This window comes from Nicotiana tabacum, chromosome 14, assembly GCF_000715075.1.
Source record: "Nicotiana tabacum cultivar K326 chromosome 14, ASM71507v2, whole genome shotgun sequence".
In the NCBI taxonomy this organism is placed as follows: domain Eukaryota; kingdom Viridiplantae; phylum Streptophyta; class Magnoliopsida; order Solanales; family Solanaceae; genus Nicotiana; species Nicotiana tabacum.
In genome coordinates this window covers 68354311-68381832 of record NC_134093.1, presented here as the reverse complement: position 1 = coordinate 68381832, position 27522 = coordinate 68354311, and the positions used below count along the sequence as shown (strand labels likewise).

The window sequence follows — 27522 nt, the reverse complement described above, 5'->3', positions numbered from 1 at the left end:
AACTACCCATATCATGAATAATCCCGGTGTACGCATATACGCCCATCACCTAGTATGTGTGTTACCCCCAACACATAACAAATACCATAGCCAATGGAAAATTACCCTCAAACTAAGTTTAGACAAGTAACTTTCCTCATCCGGGCTAATCTTCAACCTCAAATCGTATCAAATCCTTGATTTAGCCCTTGAATCGCACAAATCCAAGCCAAACATCATATGAGGAAGTCAAACATGCCATAGGAAGTGATCCAAATCCATAAAGCTTTGATTTTTGATGAATTCCTAAAAAGTCAGCTTGGGACACGTTCCTGAAACCGAAACCAATACCAAAATTTGATGACCTATAGCCTTCCAAGTCCAAATATATAATTAGTTTCCAAAGCCGGGTCCAAATCGATGGTCAAAACCCCAAAATACACTTTCTTAAAGTATGGACAAAAACCTCAAATTTTCTCCCTTAGATCCACCAATCAAATACCAAAATCAAAGATAGAATCATGAATAATAATCAAATCTAATTTAATAACACTTACCCAATCCACATAGATGAAAATTGCATCAAATATTTCCCCAATCCGAGCTCCAAATCTCAAAATATGATAAAATGAAGCAACCTCGAAGATATACCCATGCCAGTCGTCCTCGCATCTGCGCTCACTAAGCCGCAGGTATGACGTTGCTTTTACGACCTCAACCTCACTTCTACGAACTCCAACCCACATTCCGATCATTTCTTCTGCGATAAAGCTTCTGCATGTGAGACTGTCCTCCCGCATCTACGGTCCTCCTCCCTGAGCTGATGACAACCTCGCATCTGTGGTCCACCCTCCGTAGATGCGACACTGCAAACGCAAAAAAGACCCTACATCTATGACATTCTCCCAGCATGGACAACATGTGATTTTGTGCAGAATGCACTGCAGATGTGACTCTACACAACCACTCTCGCATGTGAAAATGCACTAGAACTAGATGCGCCCTCAACTCCCAAATAGTCTGGAATCAACACGAAATGCACCCGAGTCCCTCGGGACCCCGGCCAATAATACCAACAAGCTCAAATATAATATCCAAACTTATCCAAAGGCTCGAAACACCGCAAATAACAACAAAACCACAAATGAAAGATCAAGATCGTTCTATTAACTTCAAAAATATCCAACTTGCAACCAAGTATTTGATTCATGTCGAACCAATCCGGATTCCAACTAAACATTGCACACAAGTCCCAAATTACAAAATTACGTACTCCAAGTTATGTAAAAACAATTCGAACCTGATACCTTCAATGTCAACTCCCGGTCAAACTTGTGGACTCTCCAATTCTTTAAATTGCCAACTTTTGCAAAATAGAGCCAAAACCTTCTAGGAACATCCAAATTCAAATCTTAACATATGTCCAAGTTCAAAATTACCATACGAACCTATTGGAACTTTCAGGACATGATTCGGAGATTGTTTACTCAAAAATCAAACTTTGGTGAATTCTTTCAATTTAAAACTTTCGAATTGAGAATTACTCTCCCAAATCAACTCCGAACCTGTCGAAAATAGAAACCAACTATATACGCGAGTCATAATATATAATATGAAGCTTCTCAAAGTCACAAACCCCTAAACAAAGTGCTAAAGCTCAAAACAACTGGTCAAGGCATTACAGATCCAAGTGAGGGAGTCTATTATCGACGATCGGACTGCATGGACATGTGTTATACTCTTCATGGAGTAAGAGACACTTGTAGATTAGTTATGACTTGAAAAGGATGACTTCGAGGATGAATCAAGAAAGGACACTATTGGATGCATGATGTGCTATATTTTCGGGTATTTGGAGATCTTGGGATGATTCAGGTTTGATATTCGTTGTGCGTGTAGTGTGCAAGGGAAAGGAATCGCTTGGTTATTTTTTTGGGGTATTCATGTGCTAGTGGAGCACAAGTCATTCGACATGTATTGGTTTTGAATTGCAGATTAGAGCAAAGTGGATGATTCTCCAGAAGCTTCTAATGGGTTCAAGATTTATATGTGGTATTTAAAGAGTCCTGAATTTGTGTATGGCTAAGAACTAAAATTTGCATTAGATGGTGCCGAGACATGCAATATTTCCATATCATTATTGGTTCTATATTACAATATTAGAGATGGAAGAAATAGCTCTGGATTCGCAAAAGGTCTCTTCAGAGCGGGCATTTCGGTTTGAAGTGTTATTGGGTGCATCAGGGGGAACAAAGTGGTTTACTAGTTTTAGGAAAACATGGTTTTATATTGGAGTCACTTGGGATGAGTTTTGATTGAGGCTTATAGAGTACTGGGAAAGAGAAGTGTTACCTTGAAGTCAAGTCAGGAGGAATCTAAAGAAGTTAAGTCAGCTTAGTAGTGGTTTGAATTACCATTGTAGTAGAAATGATTGGTTCCTTTGGTATGATAGTGCTTTACAGGTGTTTTGTAGGAATACTTTTGGGCTTGATTTAGAGGGGTTCAGTTTTTTATGGCTTACCTATGTGGAAAGGGGTTTCGAAGATTTCACGATGGACCACGGTTTGAGACTGATGTCTTCTACAGGTATGGAAGATTTGTTGTGTGTTGCGATTCTCCTGTATTGAGTTAAGTGGGAGGTTTATGGTTGATGGAATGTCTATCCTACTTATGATTCATAGTTTATTATGAGATTTTTACATTTTTATGTGTTAGAATGATAGATGTGGTGCACTGTGTGGGATTGAGATTGCATGGACAAGATTGCAGTTCAGTTTCAAAAGGAAGGTCGTGAGTTCTAGACAACATGGGAGATTTCAGATATTTAAGAGGATGCTAGCATTGTCTCGTATCCCTTGTGTAGTATGTAGTGTAGAAGGTGCATTGTGTATTGAGTTGTGGATGTTTGACTAGTAATACTAAAGTCACATGGTTGGTAACCATTGATTGTTTGCGTTTGCTACTCGTCGCGAAAAAATTATGGGAGTACTTTTCATGAGGTGATTGTGAATGAGTGACATATCAGTCATTTGAGCGGGAGAGTTGGAGATCAGATATGAAGATTCCTATATTCTTGAGATCTAGGGACTGGATATTCTCAGAGGTAGACTATCGCTTGGTTGAAGACTATGAAGGTGTGTTAAGGGTTAGACAATTGATCATATGTATTATGTGTCATGACCCAAAATCTAATCGGAGTCGTGATGGCGCCTAACACCGCTTGCTAGGCAAGCCAACAACAAATATGCGAAAGTAAACTTCAAAAATAGTAAGAAATAATCTCAAATAGAAAAATAGAATAAATAACTGAAGTCAAATGAAGATGCAACTGAAATCACCCCAAAATTTAGTGTCATCGACTATATGAGCTTTATAGAGTATTAAGCATAAAATCTGAACAAAATACAATATTGTCTGGAAGAGTGAACATTAATACCATATATCAAATATGGGACTTCAAGTACTGCAAGCGGAATAGCAGTGCAACCTTAAAATCTCCAACAAACCGGATATGGTTCACCGACAACCACCACGATCAGCAACACCTGGATATGAACATGAAGTACAGAGTGTTGTTTGAGGATAACCGACCCCATATACTTAATAAATAGCAAGTCTAACCTCAGCCTAAAAGAAGTGACGAGCTTGGCAAGGTCCAACAATAATAATAACAATAGAATAATAGCAAAAGGAAATAAAGCAGCTCAATTAATATCAGGTTCAACTCTTTCACAATAAGAGGGGAAATAAACATGCTTTTCAAGTATATCAATCAAGGCATCAACTTTTCCACAGAAATCAGCTAAACAAAGGTTTATCAAAGTAAGTTGCAGTTTCAAGCTCTAAACAACATATAGAGACATCATTTACCAATTAGCATGAGAAAAATACAACTCTATACATGCATGACAAGTATACATGAAAAAATAACAACATCACAGTTTAATCATCAAGTATACAAAGTCTTATCACATTCACAGTGTCGGGCACAAGTACCGCTCAATCATACTCTCAGCACTCTCACGGTGCCTGGCACAATGCCCTTGAATCATCGCATACACACACTCAGCACTGTGCAGGTGCCTGACATAAGTCCCGTACTAAACACATATCAAGTGTCTGCACTCACAGTACCAAAAGTAACACGGGTTATCACTTGACTCTGGAGGGTGGATCCTAGCCCAAGCATTGATCGAATCAAAAATCAACGATCAATATCACTGAACCCAATATGGATCATGGCACAAGCATCACCTCTCAATTAATATCAGCAGTCAATAATCAATTCCTCTAAGCCCAATATGGGGCCTTGATGCAAACATAAACTCACAGTAAATATCAACATGGCTCTATGGCCCAAGATCAGTCATCAATCCGCTCAAATCTTAGTATGCCAACATCTCACATTATCATAATCAATATGCCGTACAGAATATGCCAACGTGCAACAACTGAGCTCAAACCCATGTCACACACAAGGACACCAACAACATATGAGGTAACATATAAAAAGTGCACAGAGACAGCGATATAACACACATATATAATATCAAGACTGATGATATTCGGCTTAAAGTATGTATATTTATATGCATATTTGTTACACCCTGTGCATCCCAAGGTGACGTATAATGAATATGGGACTTGTTAATTATAATTTAAATGAGTTTAAAGTCATAATATGACTATAAATGATGTTTGGATATAAAATACAAAGTTTGGAAAAAATCGTATTTAAGTTGCGGAAAAACGACTAAGGATTTGCCTTGTAACGAAGCTTTTTGAGCAATACATTTCGTGTGTTATATGAGGTCTTCTTGGGACATATTATATACCAAATGGAAGGTCTTGTAATGTAGTTTCCAATGCTTTTAACCAACATCTGGATTAAAAGATATAAGTATCTGAAGATGGACCAATGCTAGGGTGCCAAGCTAGCCCCTCTTTGACTTTTCAAAAGTGGATATATATATGCCTTATGTCGTATCTTTATTAGTTTTTCCACATACCACGACCACAATAAGTCCATAAACTTTATTATTTTTTTCACAGACCACAACTAAAATAAGACCATAAACTTACCCTTAAGCTCTCTACAAGGGTTTCAAAAAGGATTAACATCCCGGGTACGAAATCAAGAAGCGATAACATTAGAACGATCCTACGACGTAAGTATCATTATACCGCCTCTCTTTCTCTTTGTAGTTTGAGTTTTGAAAGGTACTTCATAGTTAAGCAAATGCCTACTTTCTGTATTTAAGCTTTTAAATATCAAGGAAGATTGATAAATTTGTTTCCTAATAGTTAGAACTCACAGGACGGTGATCAGAAGCTGTGAGTTCGATTTATTCCACTTTTAGTGGACTATTTTGTAGTTAACTCTTGTTGGCCTCTTGTACTGCTGATTTATGGAGTTTAGGAGGATAAAGGGCATGGAGAAATGCCATATGTGGTAGGGCAGTGGGCTGGTCGCTCGTCGTTGCAGTTTTAGGCTACTTGATAACTTGTTGATTGGGTGTGTTATGGTATATTTGGGGTTTTGGTTGTATTAAAGGTCCTAAATTGTAGTTAGGTTATTTTTGAGTTGCTGATTGTATTGTGTTTGTATCTCGCCTATAGTAGGCTTGAGGGAGCAGTAAAATCAGGGGAAATGCTGCCCGTTTTATTTTAGAATCGAGTTATTGTTTGAGATACGTGATATAGTAGCGCCATCTAAGTTGTACATGTATTTCTTTGTTATAGGGTTGGCGCGCTAGTTGTCATAAGCTTGTTGTTGAGTTTCATTGATGACTTGAGGTATGTTAAGGCTATCCCTTCTTTCCTTTTGACATGATCCATATGATACAACGAAACGAGCAAACACGCAACTTTCACAATGACTCTATTCTTAGAAGTACTAGGGTTGCCTATGTTCTTGATTCCCCATATGTCCTATTATTATATCGTCTGTTCATGGGTCTTAGAAAATATGTAATTTGATAAAGTTTATTTCGTGATATTAACCAAAGGCATATTGATCTTATGACATTCCGAGAGATTTTATTGACTTACTTCTCATGCATCACATTCATTTATACATGTACATTGACCCATGACCAGATGGCGTTATATACACGTATATTATATGTATATGGGCTATGGGAAAAGGTTACGGTGTTATATACACACCACCACCTAATCAGTTGGTATACATTGATGATTCCGCCCACTGAGGCCGAGATGATATGATGGGATGCCCTTAGAGGCTTGAAGATGTTATATACGCATATACATATGCATGATATGATATTTATATGCATATGTATGAAATTATAAATGTTTCATGATTTACAGAGCTATTCAGACTTACAGGTTGAGTCCTTTACTCCATGTTTCTTTCATGTCTTTTATATCCTCATTTTTATGCCTTACATACTCAGTACATTGTTCGTACTGATGCCCCTATTGCCTGGGGGCCTGCGTTTCATATCTGCAAGTCCAAGTAGACAGGCTGACGGTCCCCCTTCTTAGGATTCTTGCTCAGCAAGAGTTGGTGTGCTCCATTTGATCCAGAGCTGCTATTGGGTTTTGGTACGATATTGTTTTATACATATATGGGTATGACGGGGCCCAGTCCTATCCTTTATATAGTTGTACACTCTATTAGAGGTCTGTAGACAGTCATGCATAGTTAGATAGCATATGGCCTTGTCGGTTTCTATTTTGATATATAGTTGTCCATAACAGCCTTGTCGGCTCGCCCTACCGTATTCCGAGTATTTATATATGTATATATGTCTTTTAGGCATGCCTCCTCACATATGTTATTCACTTGATTCAGCAGTTTATTGACAGATGTTATGTATGACCTACCCATATTTCATGTTTATATCTTAGAAGTATGCTTAGGGGTGTTCGACGGGTAGGAATCGGGCACTCGTCATGGCCCATCAGTTTGGGTCGTGACATTATCGCCTCGCATTTTACTCATGTTTCATAGATTTCGGATGTGTAATATAATGATTTGTGCTAATTAGTGGTATTTTTATGTGTAGGAATCATTCGGAGGCAATTTGAGACAAAGGCGCGCGACAGGCAGCATCGGGCGCTACCTGTGGCGCATAAGTCAGAAGCTCCAAATTTCCAGCGCCAAGGCTAGCGCCCCACGCTACCCTAGGCGCTGGTGACGTGAAGTTGTCCTATTTTGCCTGGGACTTGGTTATTGTGACCCCAAGACGCCACCAACTCGTATAAAAGAAAACCTAAACCTATTTTTGCAAAGGGGACGCGATTTTGAGAGAGAAACACAAGTACGAAACACTCGAGAGCATGGCATTCATCAATTCTTCCATTCGTCTTCTAGTATTCTTAGCTTTTATGTTTGAAAATAATATTTTGGTGATTTTTATGAAGATGAGTGGCTAAGAACCTCATTATTATGGGGTTATGGCTCGTTCTTGACTATTGTAAATTGACGGTTGATTATTTGCCTGAATTTATCATATTAATTTGTTTATTCAATCTTGCACTTAATTATTCTGTTGCGTAGCTAACAATAGAGTATTATCTATGAATTTATAGTTGAACTCGAAAGTGGGAACTATAGATTGCATATAAGGTTGAGTAGCATAAGTTCTTGAATCAGCGCATCGGAGAATAGATTTGTGATTAGGATAGACATATTCTAGTTGCCTCACTTGGTTATTCTTGCAGGAAATATACATGTGTTCTTGTCAAGTTTGATTCTATAAACATATAGTCTTAGGCTGGCTTGAATAGGCGAGCGAAACGTCGAAAGAACTTCGCTAGCATAATAAACCCTGATAATCAACAAATTAGATAAGTCAAGTGATTAGATCAACCCGAAAAACGCAATAGGAGAGACGTTAATCCCATAACCCTGGAATATTCCCATCTCATTGAATTCTTTCTAAGTGTTTGTTTTCTCTACTTGCGATCTTATTTTCTTGCTTGCTTATTAGTTCGTAGTAATTTTGTTACAAAAATAACAATCATCTTCTTCACACTCACTTGAGCATTAAATTTATAAATAGCTTGGGTTGGACAATAGTTGATCATAAATCCTCGTGGGAGCGATACTTTCTTATGACTTTATTACTTGTCAACCGCGTATACTTGCGTGTGCATTTGGACCGAACAACTGAAAAGTATGATTATGACTATATCTTAACATAGCAAAACTAGCTCTATCATATCTCAAACGGATAAGTAGATAACCTAGACATGATTTCTAGCATGGATAATAGCTCACGTAATCATACAAGTGGAGCAAACATTGTATCAAAGAAGCATGATAGTAAAACAAGGCATATAATCTAATATCTACCGAGATCATGAATAACCACGGTGTATGTATATACGCTTGACACCTTGCATATATGTTACCCCCAACATATAGCAAACATCATAGACAACGGGGAAATACACTTAATTCAAGCCTAGGCAAGATACTTACCTCAAATGCGCGAGAATCAATAATCCAAAAATCCCTTGCCTCTCAAATCGGCCTCCGAATTGGTCAAATCTGGCCAAAAATAACTCAATAATGTCACACAAAGCTATAGGAATCAATTACAAACAATAAAGTTTCGATCTTTATTCAATTCCTAAAAAGTCAACAAAAGTCAACCCGGACTCACATGGTCAAAACCCAAGTCAAGGGGTAGATCCTGACTACCCATAACCCCACAAGTCCAAATATGTGATTAAATTCCAAAATCGAGTCCAATCGTCTCCAAGAAATTTTTACTATCTTAAGTTGTAGGAAAAATCCCCAAATTTTCCTCAAAATTCCATATTTTATGTGTTAATAATCTATGTAGATTCAAGAAATAATACCAAATATGAGTAGAAATCACTTACCCCCAAAGTCCTACATGAAAGGCTCCTTTACAAATCACACATCTCCAAGTCTAGGGTTCAAGATATGAGAGAAAGGGATAAAATCCCGAAATATAACACTTAAGTGTCTACCCAGCGATACCTTTCGCGAAGACGGCCAAAGCCTCGCATTCTTGAAGCACAAATCTGCTACTGCCTCAAAGCCTTTTTTGCGAATGCGGAACCTACATCATGAATCTGAAGTGCAGGAACCCAGAACTACGCGAACTCGACACCCATCATGCAATCGTGAAGGCTAATCTTCCAGCCTGCCTCCCACGCTCCATGAACGCGACCACTGTAGCGCGAACGTGAAAGCCACTGACCATACACACCGCGAACGCAATCCTCTACCCACGAATGCAAAGAACAAATAATAGCTGCCACAAATTAACCCTCGGTGATCACAAGACATACTCCACTATCCAAAGCACACCAGATACCAGCAGAAAATCTACAACCTCAAACAAGCTCTGGGTGGTCCGGAACTCACCTGAGCCACCCGGGACCCCGTCCAATCACACCAACAAGTCCTCAAATACTACTTGAACCTATACAAAGCATCCAAACAAATATGAGGCCATCACATATACGAATCAAATATCAAACCACAAATAAAACTTTAACTAAGTTCAAGATCTTCATAACTTCAAACCAAGCGTCTAATTCAAGCCTAGCCAATCCGGATTCCATCCAAACATTGCACACAAGTCCCAAATGATAAAATGAACTTATTCCAAGCTTCCGAACAATAATCCAACCCCGATATCATCAAATTCAACTCCGGATTAAACCTATAAACTTTTCAAGCCTTCAAACTTCCATCTTTCGACAATTAGAGCCAAAACATACTAGGAACCTCCAAATCAAAATCCACACATACGCCCAAGTGCAAAATACCATACAAACCTATTGGACTCATCAAACACCAATATGAGATCGTTTAAATAGAAGTCAGACCTCGGTCAACTCTTACAACTTAGGCTTCGAAGAATGGAACTAAGTATTCCAATTCACTCCAAAACCTTCCCGAAACTAAATCAACCATCCTTGCAAGTCACAAAATAACAAACAAGCATACTGGGAGAATCAAATACGGAAGTAGGGCTCCAAATACAATAAATGACCGGTCAGGTCGCTATATATGTATAGGTCACTATGGACTTTTGGAAGGTGAATTACCTATTTTGGGATGTAAGGAATTTATGTTGAGGAATAAAGAGAATGTGTAATCTACATCAGATAAGGTTTGCTTACTCTTGTGCAACATTTATTGTAGGTGTGTCATCGGGCAAAGTGGATGTTACTCATGCCTTGAGTAGTTTCATGTGCTACTCTCTTATGTTATGATGGGTTGTGAGACTATTTAACTATTCACACGCATGATGTGGTTCTGTTTAGGTCTTGTGGTGATATTTGAGCGAGATGGCTCTTGAGATGTTGGCTTGCTTATTGCACCTTAATCGTGTTTTTCCTATCCATAGTATAATGTGCTATATGTCTTCCCATAGTTATGTCATGTACTTCGTGTGCTTGTTGTCGATACACATATGTTTGTTGAGTATGTGCATTTGGGCACGATAGGTGTTCCATGTGAATTGATATATTAGATCGGGTTACACACTGCAACGGAACTATATGCTGGTATGATTCTTTGTGCTTATTTTGTGTGTTTTGATTATACCTTGTGGGATAGAATCATAGCATTGTGCTTTTATGGTTGTATCTGTCGAACTTGTTGTATAGTTCTCTCATTCGGTTCTCTCCCCATTATTGGTTATTGAGTTGTTGTTAGCTGGGTACAGATTATGTCGTATGTGGCTCTAGGTAGCCCTTAGTGTGGCTTTCAGTTGAGCAGCTTATACTAGGTGAGACGAGATGGTTGAACCAAGAATTAGTGCAATCGGATTTGGATAAGGTATGTTTGGAAGAAGAATGGCATTAGTCGGCTTATAATTTGGCAATGATTTTTGTCGGCCGAGAGGACTTTATGACTTGTTGATTTGATAGGTGGTTATGGATATCTACATGTTTTTTCAATTATTAGTAGTGTTGCAAATGTTTGGCACAAGGTTTTATTTAATATGAGATATGTTACCGGTACCAGATTTGGTAATGAGCAGTTATCGCAGTTTGAAGATATTACTATGGGTACATTAGTTATATGCTACATCATGTGGTTATATCATGGGAATATATTTATGACTTGATGCAGTTTGTTGAGACTTATGCAGTGTATATATGCAAGAATCGGATCTTATAAGGAATTCCGAATGATAGAAATTAGTTCTAAGATTTATGGGCTAAGGTTGAAGAAAGAATCTTCAGTCGGGGTTGTGCTAATGGACTTACATGGATTGTGGTGATATGGTATCACCCGTGGATATATGTATGATGAGTTTATGCAGTGATTGGATGCCTTTAGAAGGACTTTTGGCACATTGGACGACGAATTTATGTTTAAGTGAGGGAGAATATAACGACCCGATCGGTCGCTTTGAGTTCTAGAATTTTGTTCTGTAATATGAGACATTGAGTGGCTTCATATGGTGTATTATGACTTGTGTGCATGGTTGGTTTTGATTTTCGAGTGGTTCGGGATGAATTTGATAGAGTGATGCTTAATTTGGAAGCATTAAATTGGAAGAGTTGACCAAAGTTTGACTTTCAAATAAACGATCTCGGAATCGAGATTTGAGGGTTTCAGTAGGTTCATATGGTAATTTTGGACTTGTGTGTATGTTCAAACTTGAATTTGGATGTTCCTAAAAGATTTGAATCTATTTGTCGAAAGTTAGAAATTTGAAGAATTTGAGAGTTCATAAATTTGATCGGGAGTTGATTTCAGTGTTATCGGACTCCTATTATGGTTTTGAGAGATTGTATAGGTTAGTTTAGTTGATTGGAACTTGTGTGATATTTTTTTGTGATCCGAAATTTTTAAGTGCGATTCAGACACATTCGGTGAAGTTTGACGGTTTGAAAGTTAAGAGTAGGATTTTAATCTTTGATTCTTAGGATTTTAATCTTTGACTTTTTGATATGATTGGACAGGGTTCTGAAGGTCACAGGTGCGATTCGGGGTAGTTTCGAATTATTTTGGTTGAGTTTGAAGTAGCTGATGTGTTGGTTGTTGCAGTGCATCGCGATCGCAAAAAATGATGTTGGCAAGCGAGATTTTGTTCATCGCGTTTGCGATGTGTAATTTGCGTTAGAGTAGTGTCTTGGTCAATTCATCGTGTTCGCATGGATGATGCCGCATTCGTATAGAGGAAGAGGCAGGTAGTGAATTGTTTATCGCGTTCGCGGAGATGGAGATTGTGTTCGTGTTGTGGAGTCCTGAGTTGGGGGCATTGTGCTTCATGTTCGCGTTATTTCATCTGCGTCTGTGATGTTATGGGAGCTAAAGAGTTTTGCAATCGCGTGTGATGTTCCTTGATCGCGTTTGAGGTTTTGGAAGCGGCAGTGATGTGCTTCGCGAAAGCGAGGATTGGGCCGCGTTCGCAAAGGATATCCCTGGGTAGACTTATTTAAGATGTTATTTTGGGATTTTGACTCATTCTATCATAATTTCAACCCTAGACTTGGAGTGGGGAGATTTTGCATGGAGAATTTCATTCAAGACTTTGGGGTAAGTGATTTTTACTCATTTATGGTATCATTTTAAAATTTACATGAATTAGTAATATCTAAAATATGGAATTTTGAGATGAAATTTAGGGTATTTGCCTACAGTTTAAGAGAATATATTTTTGGGGATTTGAGTACCGATTTGGACTCGATTTGGGAATCTAATCACATATTTTGACTAGGCAAGTTATGGGTCATCAGGATTTGGTATTGGTTCCGGATTTGGGCACACTGGCTCGTGTTGACTTTTGTTGATATTTTTAGAAATTAATTAAAAGATCGAATTCTTATGGATTGGGATCGCTTCCTATAGCATTTCTTGACTTCCTTGGTTGATGATTGGATTGGATTTGCGTGATTGGGGGGCTAAAGCGAGGTCTTGATGTGATTTGAGGCTGAAGGCTAGTCCAGATGAGGTAAGTATCTTGCCTAATCTTGTTGAGGGAATAACCCTTAGGATATGACCTTATTTTTCTAATTAGAATATGTGAGAAGCAATGTATATACGAAGTGACGAGTGTATATGCGGGTGCAATGTACGATTCATGACTAGAGTAGTCTTTAGGCTATATCATGCCTTGTTTTGGATATTGTGATTCCTGCTATCATGCTTTATATGTTTGAATGACTACATGAACTTCTCAAATCATGTGTAGGACTTGATTTTCTGTTTGGTCATGATACTCGTTTCTATATGGCGTACCCACCTAACCTGAGCTATAATTGTACACTTTGCACATGCATACACCTTAGCATGATTTTTTCCTTAGTCCATGAGTATGTGATTTGATATCTGTTGACTATATACATATAACCTTGTATATGTTTTTTACATGATGGACTGGATTGATAGCACGTGAGTTGTCCGTGCGATTGTTGGGATTATGGCACATGATTTATCCGTGTAGTGGTTATGATTATAGCATGTGAGTTGTCTGTGCAGCATGTGGATAAGGATCCATCCCCCTAGGATCATCCTCTCATGTTTCTCCTTGATGATGTACATGCGGATTATAGAAAACTGCCCAGTGGTTGGATTTTGTGTACCTTCTCTATATACAAACTCCTTGGATGTATACATTATTTTCATTGCGTATCTTCTGTATATGCTAGCTCCAGAATGTACACATGCCTTTTATGCATATCTTCTCTATATATTGCATTATTTGATGAAATAACTCACGATACATATCTTCTCCATATGTCAGCCAGTGTTACTTGACTTGCTTATGCATAGCTTCTCTACATGCAACTTGTGATGAATTATTGTTACTTCATGTCTATCTTCTCTATATGCAAGTTGTTGATGGTATTCGATATTTCATTCATATTTTCTCTATATAAAATTGTTGACAAGTTATTTGATATTAAATGTGTATCTTCTCTATATGCCAATATGTTAGTTGGTTAAAATGTTTGTGCATATCTTCTCTATGTGCACCGATGGCCTTATCCGAGCTTCAGGCTTAGATTTCGATATTTTTGCTAGGAATATGTATATGTTATTGAGTTGTACAGGTTATGTAAAGTGAGTATCCTTGACCTGAACCCTCGTTACTACTTCACCGAGGTTAGTCAGGATACTTACTGAGTACATGGGGTCAGTTGTACTCATACTATATTTCTGCACCTTATGTGCAGATCTTGGAGATGAGCTGTTGTGGATGATAAAGGCTAGCATTGAATGCGTGCCTACATTCCATATATAAGCTACCACTTGTTCTTGGTAGTTTAGTATTTGTACTTTTGTTTATGTATATTCAAATAAATATTGTATTTATTCTTCATACCAACTTTGTAAATCTAAATCTTAGTGACTCATGAATTGTACTATCGGTCCTTGGGATATTGTAGAAAATTTAGCTACGTTATTCATTGATTATTGATGATATTTTATTTGAGTTGTGTTTCTAGTTGTTTGGCTTACCTAGTGGGTTGGGTTGGGTATCATCACGACTTGGTGAGATTTTGGGTCATGACAGCAAGAATGCATGAACATACATAAGGGATCACTCAAATTAAATAGAACTTTCAAATTTATGCTTAAACTCATCAATTTCTCAAACCAAAAAACCTATCAGTTTTTCACAAACCCGCATTTACGCACCAAGATAGAAGCATGGAAGGGCAACTCTAGAGGGATGGATCCTTATCCACATACAAAATAGGAACGTGAATCTACATGCCTAACTGATACATCAAGACATAAATGTGAATCCACATGCCCTAACTGATACCTCAAAATAAGGACGTGAATCCACATGCCCTAACTGGCACTCGTATATGCGCTCGTCACCTTGCATATACGTCATCTCCAACCACAAAGCATCTAGAAAATAAGTCCATATTTGGAAAAATTCCCTCTAGTCGAGGTTATGCGAGACACTTACCTCTAACCCGGGCTAGCTCTATTCTTCAAAATCCACTCTTTTCTTTCTCTATGGCCTCCAATATTCATAATCTATCCAAAGAATACTCGACGGGGTCAAATACGGCTATAGGAATTAATCTCATGTGAAAAAGATTCAATCTTATCAAAATCTCAAAAGTCAACAAAAACGTTAATAAGGGCCCACATGGTCAAAATTTGAGATTAAATTCAAATTTTAGTGGCCACAACCTCTCGAATCCAAATATGCAATTTATTTTCAAATATGAGACAATTTCTATGTTCAAACCCACAAAAGTCAACTCTCTTAAGTTTTAGTCAAAAAACTCATTTTTCTATTGATCAAATTCATATTTTGATGTTACACTTGTGATAGATTCATGTGAGAATCATATATTTAGGTTAGAATTTCTTATCTCAAATTTGTAGCTGAAAATCTAGGTCAAAATCCTTCAAAACTAAGCTCTCAATACTCCAATGTGGTGAAGAAAGGAATAATACATAATCTCGTTATTTATACTTACTACAATTTCTTTCAAAATATGATGACCCTATTTTTTAATGTGTTGACCTTACTTTCCAACGTGTTGACTACAAAACCTTAAAGTGCTAACACACACTTTAAAGTGCTAACACAGATTATGTATGACACCTTGATTTCAACTTGATTTCCTAATACACATTCACTAACTGACTCAAGAAGAATACTAAGACTAGTAATCAACTTGACTGTTGAAAATGTAGTTCCAAAGTTGACATGCAAAAGTATAATTATCCTCAATTTATCAGGAAAGTATTTAAGTTCACTGAGCTCCGAGATCTTTTAGGAGTCCTATGCATAGTCAACTTCTAATTTGATAAGACTCATACAGTTCCAAGGACTCCACAAATCTTGTGACTCTTGTCTATCACTTATGGGAACATATATTCTTGGACAACGGCCCTTATCACATTAACAGTCTTCTTCCAACAATCTCGGACTAGAGTAACTTTGTAAGAAAGTTGCTGCCTTGTAAGAACCTTCAACAGCGACCTTGAGGACCAGGTTCTTAGTGTACTTCATCAAGTACCTCGAGGACCTGGTTTTTAGCGCACATTCTCTGGACACACTTTGTTATACATCAAAATCCCAATACTCAATAAATTCCCGCTTTTTGATGATGACAAACTTTGTGCGCATAAACCAGGTAATTAATCATCTTATAACAATAACACAATGTGATCAGAGCAAGTACATCAAGCACCCACAACTTTATCTTCCCCCTTTTAGCATCATCATAAAAACAAAAAGCTGTTAGACAGTCCAAGCATAGTTAATGCAAGATTCATGGCCATCGAGGATATAGCACAAGCACAATAAATATCAAGACAAATAAACTGTGATGATGATAAAACTATGTGAGAAGCATGTAAAAAACATAGGAGAGTTCATTAAGTAGTGCCAAATTAAGCCCATGGCCTTAAGCTAAAACATTAGAACAAAATAATCTGAAACAACCTGCAACCTACTCAGAACTATAATAACAAAAAAAAATTGCACCACTGGGTTAACAAAACAAACTGGAGACTAGTGGTAAAGGACCAAGATCAGGGGTAATAAGAGGAGGGGGTCAAGGCTTTCACAAGGGTGGCAATCTGTTGGGCATAGGCCTCTCTGTCTTTTCTGAGCTCCTTCCTAAGTTGCTTGGTTTCTTTTCTCAGTTCATCATTGTCTTCTTTAAGCTTAGCATTCTCCTCTAGAGCCAATTCCAACCTTTTATAGAGCTCGGTTACCCTGATGCTACAAGGTAAAATGGCAGAACCTGTTGGCCCTCTAGCCTTGATCTCCTCATAACCACACTACTTGAGTGTAACAGCATCCATAACATCATTGTGATTCCCAAAATTTAGCTCATGCAAGGCAATGTTGAGTTTGTCAAACAACTCAGTTAGCATGAAGCCATAAGGCATAGCATGCTTAGGCTTGGACGTGTCTGCAGCCCTTGCCAAGTGCTGACTAATCAGGTTGGGAAAGTTTATGGCTCTACATGTATCCAGTAGTTTCATAACAGCTATGTCAAGTAGGGTGGCCTCATGGCTCATCTCAAATCTCTGCAGAATGCAAGATTTCACAAAGTGAAATAGTAGTTTGTGAAAAGGAGTCATGTCAGTCTTGTACACCTCCTAGGGAGCATCCAACTCAAACTTTTGAGAAACTTTCCTGGTAAATACAATGCACGTGTCAATATCATTGTCTATAGCTAGCCACTTCTTCTTCAGATAGTTGTGAAATCCTAGGGAAGGAATGTTTAGTAGTAGCCCAATCTCTTCAGTATCAAACTCCATATCAAATTCTCCTAGAAAACTCTTTGCCACCTTGCCATCAAATTGGAAGTTTGAATAAAACTCAACTACAACAGGCACATATACAGGGGGAAAGGGCTTGACAAACATATGTCTCCATCCCTGCAGATCACGCTTTTCAACCAACTGGGCCATACCCTTATCATCTATATTTGCAAGTATCTTCCCATTCAACACATTTCTATTCTTGAATTCAGTCAGCCTGTCAATCATAGGAGGTAAAGCCCTTTTTTTCTTTCCTTTGCTGGCCTTCTTAGAGGTGGCAGTTGCCCTGGTGTGTTTAACAGTAGCCCTTTTACTAGTGGTTTCTTGACCTGCAGAGAAGGACCAGATTCATCCTCTTCATCCGACTTAACTAAAGGTTCAGTAACAGGAGTTTGCTGTCTTGTTTTCTTGGCACCCCTAAATTCCTTGATCATCTGCTCATCAACAGCTTTTCTTTTGCTCCTGGTGAGAGGAGTCCTAACACGAGGATCCACTTCCTTTCTTGCCTGGGAAACTAATTTTGTAGATCTCACAGGGGCCTTCCTGCCCTTTTTCCCTACCTCAGATAAGGGCAAATCATCCTTATCACTGTCAACCTCCTCATCTCCAGCAGAAGAAGTTAACGAAGGCCTTTCCTCTCCACGAAATTCTTCTAAATGGGCTATGACTATGTTCCCAATAGCCATAGAGCCTTCAGATTCCCCACTAGTATTCTCCTCCTTACTCTCAGGATCAGTACCCTCACTTTCACTTTTTTTTTTCATCTTCATCACCCTTACTCTCAGAGTCTCCTTCTCCCTAAATTTCTTTTTCTTCTTCTGCAGAGTCTCCCACTTGTTCACCTAGTTGCTCTTTTTCCTCAACTGATTCCCCCCCCCATTCTCATTCTTCTTCTAATCAATACTATGAGCCATTTCCTGAACCTAGTGCTCCTCATGACTAGATCCTTCTCCTTCCTCCCCATGAACTTCCTCATCATACTTATCCTCAGTCCAACTATAAGAGGTACTATCAGAAGACTCTTTATTCTCTGTTTCTTTCTCCCCTTCCCCCTCAACCACAGGTATATTATCAATAGTGTCCATAATTTTCTCCTGAGTTACAACTTCAGTTTCTACAGTAGTATCCTCTACATGTGGTTTGTCACTCATGGGTGCAACAATATCCAAAGGGGTAACCTCAATAGCAGAAACTAGAACATCAAGCTTTGATGGAGGTGATTTTACCTTATCAGCCGTGACACACGTAGACTCCCCCTGAGCCACAACTTCCTTAACTACTAGTTCCCCCTTACCACCAGCACAAATCACCACATTGTCACTCTTAACAGATTTTCATGAAGTAGCCTTGATCTTAGTAGTTTTGTAGGTGATTTTGGGAACAGATACAGGTGCATGGGCAGTTGGTTTTGGGGATGAAAGTCCAGTAGAGGTAGAAATTGCAGGTGTAATAGTAGCAGAGAATGATGGCGTAGGTATAACAGAGGGTATGGGTGGAAAAGCAACAGGTGCGGGTGCAGATTCACTGGTTGATTTTGCAATTTTCTTAAGCTTGGGCTTCATAATTTTGGGTCTTGCCTCAGTTTTAGATGAAGATTTTGCCTTTGAGGAAGTTTGGCTTGACTTTGTCATGGTACTGAGAGAACGAGAGATTTTTCTTTGGTTCTTGCTTAGGGTTTGAGAGGAATAGTAAGGTTTGAGAGATGTATAATAAGAGGATTAAAGAGGGTAGTCCTGATTTGACTGAAAGATAGAAGGTAATGAATTTGAGTTCTAACGGGATTCTAACAACGATTACCTTTGACTGCTGGACTTTCAGAAGTAATTAAACTCTAATTGCTCTAGGATTCCCCCTTTCTCCTTGACTTTGAAAATAACTAGGAGTGATGCTAACAGGGTTATAAATTCTGAGAGTAGCAGTAATTTTAGTTATTAAGTTTTAATGATTTTAAGACAAGATGGCACATACCTAAGTCCAAAAACCAACTCCTTAGCAACTCTTTAGTCATTTCTGCAATAATGCTTCAGCACAGTAAGTTAGTATCATGAGACATCGTCATCGGCTAGACTTTCTAGGCGAGTGTTTGTGTTTATGACAAACACGAGACTGAATCAAGCATTTTATACTCAGTTATCTACAACTAATAAATTCTTTTCTAGCCAATCATTGGGGTTCAACCTAGTTGGAAGTGTTAATTAATCTCAGTTCTAGTCTGTTTCTTCCATAGTCAGTGCCTTAATGAATATGTCTTCTATTTGACCTTCATTTTTACAGAAATTGATTGAGATGTTTCCCTTTTCAACATTATCTCTAAGAAAGTGATGTCTGATATCAATGTTCTTTATTCTCTTATGCTGACAAGGATTTTTAGAAATATTTATGGCACTGGTATTGTTGCAGAAAATAGGAACACAATCAATAAAAATACCATAGTCCCTTAGCTGTTGTCTTATCCATAGTAATTAAGGACAGTAAGATGCTGTTGTCACATATTCTGCTTCAACTGTGGATAAAGACACTGAGTTCTGCTTCTTTGTTCCCCAAGACACCAGGCAAGAAACGAGGAAATGTGAAGTCCCCAAGATACCAGGTAAGCTCGGGTGAGATTCAGACATGTTTCAGATGAATTTGGATGGTTTGAAGTCAGCTAGGGTCCTTCCAGCTCTGGTGTTCTGAAGCAGATCTCGTATTTGCGAGGTCTGGCTTGCATTTGCGAGGAAATGTTTTGCAATTGCTAATAGCACAAGATCACTTTTGCATTCACATGGTCACATTTGTGATGCCTGGCAAAATAGGACTTTTTCGCAATTGCAAAGATATTGGCCGTATTTTTGAAGGCTGGTTATTCGCATTTGCGATCAATTTGTTGCATTTGCGACTTTAGTTCTTGTGATATAGGGTTCACATTTTTAACCCATGTCTCGCATTTGTGATGTTTGCAATTTGAACAAGACTTTGTAATTGCGGCATCTGCATCTAGGTAAAAGAGAGGAAATCGGGACTTAGCTCGTTTTACACCATTTATCAACCCTAAAAACTCTAGAGGCAATTTTTCAAGAGATGTTTCTTCCCAAATTCATTGGTAAGTGACTTTAATCCAATTCTTTTCAATTCTCCATTACTTTTCATGAGATTTCAACATCAAATTTAGGATTTCCATGGTAGAAATTATGGATTTGGGTAGAAATTAGGGATTTTGTAAAAATTGAGATTTAGACCTTGAATTGGTGTCGGATTTCGAAATAAATCATATAACCGGGCTCGGGGTGAATGGGTAATCAGGTTTTTGTCTGAACCTCGAGTTTTGACCAAGCAAGCCCGGGGTTGACTTTTGTTGACTTTTTCAAAAATGATCAAAACTGAACCTTTTTCATTGATGGGTAGTTTCTAAAGCTTATTTGGAATCGTTTGATCGATAATTTGCTAGATTTTGTTGGTCTGGAGGCTTGTTCGAAAGGCAAGGTCGTGGTTGGTTGATTGCTTTAATTCGCGGAGTGAGGTAAGTGTTGGGTCCAAACTTGACTTGAGGCAATTAGGAATACTTGAACTATGAGTTATGTGAATTATGTGGAAAAATAACGTATATGCGAGGTGATGAGTGTATATATGCCGACATGATATTTATTTCCATATTTTAGTTCATTCCATGATATATCTTGCTTCATGCATTAATTGTTACATGCCTTTGTTTGACTTCTATGCCTTAATCGTTACATACCTTTATTTGACTTCTATGCCATAATTGGTATTTGTCATTTAGTCATTCATTTGCCTTAATTTATCCGTTCCTTTCATGACTCCATGCTTATTTATTACTTGTTTCTACTTGCTTTAATTGCATACTTAAATTGTCACATGCCTTAATTGTTTCTCTTGATTTGTGGTATTTGTTGCATTCAATAATGTGGTTTAATTTGTGTGAGTTGTTTAGTTGTTAGATACCGATGAATTGGTAAAGTTGAGACTTTGAGTTGTTAGAGATTCTTTGATTATTGTGTGGTTCCTTGTTGCCTTGTACATTTACCCTCTTGATGTAGAAACTCTTAGAAATTTAGTTGTTGAATTCTTTATGTTGATTAAAATTTTTTAGGGAGCGGGTTGCACACCGCAACGAAAATTGAAAGGTAATAAATCAAAATAGTGGAATAAGGATGGATTATGATATTGACAGATGGTGATATGGTGGGATCAGGTTGTGTGCCACAACAGAGTGTATATGTGGTACTTGTTCGTGATTGTTGGATTTGCCTCGGTGTTGTGTTATAATACTATGAGACTTGTTATTCTGGGCTCTCTGGTAGTTGGATTTTGACTTTGTTTTCATGTGTTTACTGCTTTGCTCCTGTTATTATTATTATTACTGGTTACAGGTTATTGTAAGTGGCCCGCCTTAGTCTCGTCACTACTTCGTCGAGGTTAGGCTCGGTACTTACAGAGTACATGAGATCGGTTGTACTCATACTATACTCTGCACTTCTTGTGCAGATTTCGGAGTGGGTCCTAGCGGTATTCAGTAGATATGCTCAGATCCATCTACCTGTGGAGACTTGAGGTATAGCTGTACGGCATCTGCAGCCCTGAAGTCCCCTTTTATGACATTTTTGCTGTATATTTTGATTCAGATAGTTGTGTTTATTCAGACTTTTATCTGTAGTACTCTAGACGCTCATGTATTTGTGACTCCAGTTTCTGAGATTGTGTTTTGATTACGTCGTTCTGTAGTTTATCACCTTATTTTAGACTATTCAGTTGTTATTATCATCATTTGATTTGAATTGTTAAAACTGGTTAATAAATATAGCTAACGTTGGCTTGCCTAGCAGGTGAAATATTAGGCGTCATCACGGTCCCGAGGGTGGAATTCCGGGTCGTGACAACATACCTCCATAAGTTGAGTCCAAATATATCTTTAGAGTATCGTCTAACAATCTATGAAAGCGTGTCCAAAACTCAACCAGCTAACAGTGATGTGGAAAATCTCTTAGCAGCTTCATAAATCTATCCCAAGCTTGACGAAGGAATTCACACTCTCTCTGCTAAAATCCAGCAATTTGGATTCTTAGCGATTTTGTCTTCCTAGAGGGGAAGAATTTGATCAAGAATTTCTGAACTAAGTCATCATAATTTTTTATCGAGATTGTCGGTTATTTCTATAACTATTTTTTTGCTTTCCCTAGCAATGAAAAGGAAAATAATATCAATCTGATGTAGTCCGATGAGACACCTAGAGAATTATAGGTGTCTGTTATCACCAGCAAATTCAGAATATGACGTTGCCTATCTTCATATAATATCCCAACATATTGACCTTGAGCAATATTGCACCAGTTGCACAATGTCTGTTCAGCCCAAAGTTATCAGTAACTGCAGGATTAATGATAGTTTGTGTCATATTTGCAAGGCTAGGTCTCGCAGCTTCAATCACTACTCGCTCAATATTTTCCATTGCTAAAGGTTGCAAGAGATCAAAAATTGTTAACTTAGTGCATTAGCTGGTTCATCTACTTCTAAATTCGCCTTAGCTGCTTCTTCAGCTTCCTTAGCTGCTTTTGTTGCCTTTTAAAATTTTATGGAATGTTCTTTCTAGTTCAATATAAAAGGGTGCAAATATCTTTATCCTCATCCTTTTCCTCTAACATTCACTCCGTAGTACCTAAGATGATTCAGGTAAAAATACGAAAACTAAAAATTTGAACAGAAAACAAATAAAAGCTCAACTTAGATAAACAATCTACTTTTAAGTCCGCAATGATAGTGCCAACAACTTATTGGTCCCCAAGCACACGCAAGTGTATGTGGTCCATAGGAATTAAAGTTATTAAAAATCAAATGTCAAACTCATAGAGACTTAACCTTTATCGTGACCTAAGAAAACTAAAATCGATTATCTGTTCAAGGTTATCAAAGAGTAGTGGTTGCTACTAAAATACTATTGTAAAATTTAAATAGGTAATTGAACTAAACTAACAAGAATGCAATTGTTTATGATTATGGTTTAATTAATTGAGATAAAGATTTTAGGGTTATGATCGATTTATTGTCACACCCCAAACTCGGGGAGCGCGACCGGCGCTCAACCGAGTAAACCCGGCTGAGCAGACCGGATCATTCATATGAATGGCATGCTCCTACAGTACTATCTGTCTATCCAAGATATATCAATCCTATAACTCGATGGTATTGAATCTATAAAAAACGAATATAGCATGACATTCAACTGAGTAAGACTGCTAGGTATATCCTATCCTAACCGTGGAATCATTCCCCGAGACACAGGTTCAGAAACAAGCTCTCTTTAATTCTACTCTAATCTAAATATGGTTTTCCCAAGTTAGCATAGATTGTAGGTAAATTGGTGGCCACACAATTTACAAATTAAACCTAGAATTAAAGAAACAACCAATGATGATAATTTTTATTAACAAGATAATAATCAACAAACATCAAGATTCAGGTTCAACCACAACCTCAAAACTAAAAAACTTAGCAACTCTTAATTTGGTTTTTAAAACAATAGTTCAAAGTCGTAAAGGAACAAGAAATAAAGGAAGAACTAGTCGTAGTTGGTACTGCCCCTGTTCACAACAAATCTACTTTGAAGTTGACTTATTCACTCTACCAATCGTCGGAATGTATGTTCCTTGCCTCAAAAGATGTGAACCCCCTTCAAAAGATGTTTCATGGTATATTTGTATCACCTAGAGTAGTTACGAGGTAGCCTAATGCAATCTAAATTGAAAAGGAAAATTGAGTGTTGTGTGTGCCTTTTGTGCAATGCGAGGATAGCATGTTGGACCCCTTATCTTTGTTTTTCTTCATTCTACCGATGACTCTCGTCTTGGGCTGGAGAAATTATTTTGCGCGACTCTAAGCACCCTTGGCTCATATGCCTCTCATGTGATGTGAGACTTGATGGACAAGCTTCCTTTAGTTATTTTCTTGTGTTTTCAATTGCTTTTCACACTGAATCATCTCTTTTCAATCCACTTTCATCAAAACAAGTTCCTACACAAAAGAAATATGTAATGAGCATAAATCATCCCAATAACCATGCAATCTACATTAATCACCCAATACACATAAATATATTCAAAAACATGTACTATTTTCCAATTGTTATTTATACAAGAGGGCCAGAACTACATACCAAATGGTCGTCACAACGTGGCCCATGATATGATAGGTCTACAATTCTTAAAGATTCCTAGTTTCTCACATTAAATGTCATGACCCAAGTCCCACTAGGTCGTAATTATACGTAACTCAACCCGCTCGGTGAACCAACCAACTCAAGTATAACCTACAACAGAAGATAGTCATATAAATAATAAATTAAAATGATGAATTCAATAACTACCTAAGAATTAATAATGGTTGTGACCATGGTAAGGACGCAGAGAGACATCGGTTTGAGACTAAGCAGGTAGGTTATCTCCTACAAGAGGGTTTGAGGTTGTGTGATTCTTATGAGGATTCCATGAAGAGTTTTCCTTCTATCCAGTGGAATACATGTGATAACATTAGAGTTCAGATCACTTGAGGAAGTTGGCATGACCGCCACGAGGATGAGTATGCACTCAGCGGATGATCTGGAAGATAGGATGACTAGTGCTTCACGATCTTTTAAGGAGATTCAATTGGATGACGATGCGAGACCATGGCAGTTATGGAGGAAGAGTATCATGGTTTATAGGATGATGTGTTCGGTGGCTTCGAGCCTGTCACGACCCAAAATACCAACGGAGCCATGATGGCGCCTAACTTTGCTAACTAGGCAAGCCAAAAACAATAATTATTCGGAAATAGACTTTAACAAAGATAAGAAACGGTCTGAAAAGCTGAATAGTATAGAAAACTGAAGTTATGTTGTCAGTCAATGAAATCACCCCAAGACCTGGTGTCACCAAGTACATGAGCAATGTTGAAAATACTAAATACAAATAAGAACAAAGGATAAAATAAGGGACTTTTGGAAAATACAAAAGCTAAATACAAATTCTAAATAAAATACAATACTTTTGGAAAACTTAACAATAAGAACAAAGGATAAAAGAAGGGACTTCAAGGCATGTGAACGGAATAGCATTGTTGCGTCAAAATCTCCAAACTAATCCAGATATAGCTCACTGGAAACCGCCGATATAAGCAATATTGGATCTGCACACAAAGTGCAAAGTTTAGTATGAGTACAGCCGACCACATGTATTGAATAAGTAACAAGTCTAACCTCGGGCTAAAATCGATGACGAGCTTGGCAAGGTCCGATGCTCACTTTTCACAGCCAACAATAGCAATAACGGTAGAATAAATAGCATGTAAAGAAAAGCAGCTCAAACAATAACAGGCTCAGCCTAATGCAACAGGAGGAAAACTAGACATTTCTTTTTCAAATGTAATAATCAAGGCATCAACTTTCACAGAATTTACTTAGACATGTAGTTAACAAAATAAAATTGGCATATCAAGCTCTAAACATCAAGTGGAGACATCAAATACTAATTAGAATGAGGAATAACATAACTCTATGCCTGCATGTTAGATATACATGCCAAATCAACAAAGAATCAAAGTTTAAATATCAAGTATATGTAATCTCAGCAGGTTAAAACTGCTTGGCACATAGTGCCCCTCAGTCATAGTCTCGGCACTCTCACGATGCCTGGCAAGATGCCCATGGATCCTAACACACACATATACACACTCTCAGCACTATATATAGATGCCTGGAATAAGTCTCTCACACAACATGTAATGTTCAACAAGGCCCAAAGACCATGGGTTATCACCTGACTCCGGAGGGGCGGATCCTAACCAAATCGTTGACCATATCAAAGTCAGCGATCATCATAACACATGCAAAATGGCCTAGTGCACGTGTCGCCTCACTATCAATATCACTCAGCCCAATATGGGGGCCTGCCACGTGTCACCTCAATATTAATATCAGTATGGCTCTATAGCCCCAGCTCAGTTATTAATCTGCTTTGATCTCAATATGCCAACATCTCATAGTATCAAAATCAATATACCGCATGGATTATGCCAACGTGCCAAAAATCCACACAAAACCATGTCACACAATTAAGGACACTAACAACATGTGAGGTAACAAGTAAGAAGTATACAAATATGGTGATATAACACAGGGATATAATATCATGACTAAAAATTATGACTACGGCTAGGACAAATAGCTCAATATAGTAAAAATAGACCTATCATGCCTCAACAAATAAGCAAATAGCCTAGACATAATTTCTAGCATGAATAATAACCCATGTAGTCATACAAGTAGAGAAAACACAATATCATATAAGCATGATAGCAAGATAAGGTATATAATGTCCTAAAAACTACCTATATCATGAATAATCCCGGTGTATGCATATACGCCCATCACCTAGTATGTGTGTTACCCCCAACATATAACAAATACCATAGCTAATGGAAAATTACCCTCAAACCAAGTTTAGACAAGTTAGTTTTCTGATCCGAGCTAATCTTCAACCTCAAATCATGTCAAATCCTTGATTTAGCCCTCAAATCACACAAATCCAAGCCAAACATCATCTGAGGAAGTCAAACATGCCATAGGAAGCGATCCAAATCCATAGAGCTTCGATTTTTGATGAATTCCCAAAACGTCAGCCCGGTACCAATTGCATGAAACTGAAACCAATACCAAAATTTGATGACCTATAGCCTGCCAAGTCCAAATATATAATTAGTTTCCAAATCCGGGTTCAAATCGATGGTCAAAACCCCAAAATGCACCTTCTAAAGTGTAGACAAAAACCTCAAATTTTCTCCCTCAGATCTACCAATCAAATGCAAAAATCGAATATAGAATCATGAATAATAATCAAATCTGATTTAATAACACTTACCCAATCCACAAGGGTGAAAATTGCCTCAAAAATTGGCCCAATCTGAGTTTCAAATCTCAAAATATGATAAAATGAAGCAACCTCGAAGATATACCCCTGCCAGTCGTCCTCGCATCTACGCTCACTAAGCCGCAGGTATGACATTTCTTTTACGACCTCAACCTCACTTCTATGAACTCCAGCCCATATTCCAAACATTGCTTCTACGATAAAGCTTCCGCAGGTGATACCGTCCTCCCGCATCTACGGTCCTCCTCCCTGAGCTGATGTCAACCTTGCATCTATGGTCCACCCTCCGCAGATGCGACACCGCAAGTGTGAAAAAGACCCAACATCTATGACATTCTCCTAACATGGACAACATGCGCTTTTGTGCAGAACGCACTGCGGATGTGACTCTGCACAACCACTCTCGCAGGTGCAAATGCA

General features: G+C 38.0%; 1 non-coding gene across 1 annotated transcript; it reads left to right on the top strand.

The window, feature by feature from the left end:
- Positions 1-22165: 22165 nt before the first annotated feature.
- LOC142169273 (small nucleolar RNA R71) lies at positions 22166-22272 on the top strand. Its single transcript, XR_012698982.1, has one exon. It is a non-coding gene; the product is annotated as a small nucleolar RNA R71 (small nucleolar RNA).
- The last annotated feature ends 5250 nt before the right edge of the window (positions 22273-27522 follow it).